Here is a 1,487-nt window from a genome sequence, read left to right on the forward strand (position 1 = left end):
ACTACTCAGCTGTATAAAAAGTAATTAAAACTAGCCCCGCCTTTACCAGCTGCAACATTAAAGTGATGTTGCATCAGTAATTATAATACAATATTATATTATTCTGAAAACCCTACTAGAGGATAAGCGGAAGAAAATGAATGAATGAATTATTCTGAAATGGGATAATAAGCATAATGAGTACTTTTACTATTACCTTAAGTAATTTTATGCTAATAATTTTGTACTTTTACTCAAAAAATATTGAATGCAGGGCTTTTATTTGTAACAGTAACAGAGTTTTTCCACACTGTGGTGTGGCAACTGTTACAGTAGTAAAGGATCTGAGTACTTCCACCATGGGTTATAATATATATATGTGACACATACTGTATAACACTCTGAATGGTGCCATTTTGCATCAGGACTTTTGATAGTTAATTCATAATATTTGTGTGCTTTTACAAGCACCTCAGTACACTAATAAACTCTGTTTGCAACTAATAGTTGCAAGTCTACATATCTACATATCACTCTGTTTGCAACTAATAGTTGCAAACAGAGTGATATGTAGATTCATAAAAAAAAATAGAGGAGGTTTTTTTTTTTGGATAAAAGATTTTTTTTAATTAAGATTTTATGGACAGCAGAGTACTGTTACAGGAAGTGAATCAAGTGTCTCAACTTTTGCTCTGCTGTTTGCAAGTCTGTGATCCTGCAGACAAGGAACTGCGTTTAAAATCTTGACACTCACTAGTTTAGTTTATGTGCACCAAAGTTACTTTTTTCATTCCTCCACAAGGTGTCAAGTTGCATCCTCCTCTTTGTTGCAGTGGGATTGGACACACCGACAGCGGCTCCACCCCAACAAAGAGAGTCATGCCTCTGCAGCCAAACTCACCTGTGAAATCTGCTCCAGTAACAACGGTCACTCACACCATCAGGGTCGAGACCTGCCCAAGCAGCAGTAGAGAAGACCTACTGAAGAACTGAGCTCCATGTAAGTACTGTTTTGTTCTTTCTCCGCTGTTCTTCTTACTCATCAAATAACCACTGAATGTCAGTGAATGAGTGATATAAAGTTTTCCACTTCACACAGGAGGAGGCACATTTAAAGCTCACAGCTATTCTGACACAGAAATAGTCTGTAACAGATGAAAGGATACATCGAAACTTACTGACAAGAACCGAACTATAGTGTTTCATTTTGGAACTTTTATTTTAAACATGACAAACAATCTCACCACCTCTCAGTTGTCCTGAGAGATGGATAGATTACTGCATGAGTGTAACAGGCACAGGGGCCCAAAAGGTCAGGGGGTCCCTGGGCCAGAGCCTATGTCTGAGGAGAGAGTTACCATTTGTCAGTCATACATCTACAATAAGATGCAAAATGACCACAGAGAGACTCTAAATTCTGATAAAGTGGCATAAAATGACAAGATGCAAAAATGCAAATCAACCACAAAATAACTACAGAGAGACACAGAGCTACAGAAGCAATCACA

General features: G+C 37.7%; 1 protein-coding gene across 1 annotated transcript in view; it reads left to right on the top strand.

Annotated features, from left to right (window-relative positions):
• Positions 1–912: 912 nt before the first annotated feature.
• Positions 913–1,487, top strand: part of LOC111236504 (keratin, type I cytoskeletal 18-like) — a 7,775-nt gene continuing 7,200 nt past the window's right edge. Inside the window, exon 1 of the mRNA XM_022765258.1 lies at positions 913–979. The gene's annotated coding sequence lies outside the window, so the exon portion shown is untranslated. The remainder of the gene's footprint in view (positions 980–1,487) is intronic.

This window comes from Seriola dumerili, unplaced genomic scaffold, assembly GCF_002260705.1.
Source record: "Seriola dumerili isolate Sdu_G_001 unplaced genomic scaffold, Sdu_1.0 BDQW01000668.1, whole genome shotgun sequence".
In the NCBI taxonomy this organism is placed as follows: Eukaryota; Metazoa; Chordata; class Actinopteri; order Carangiformes; family Carangidae; genus Seriola; species Seriola dumerili.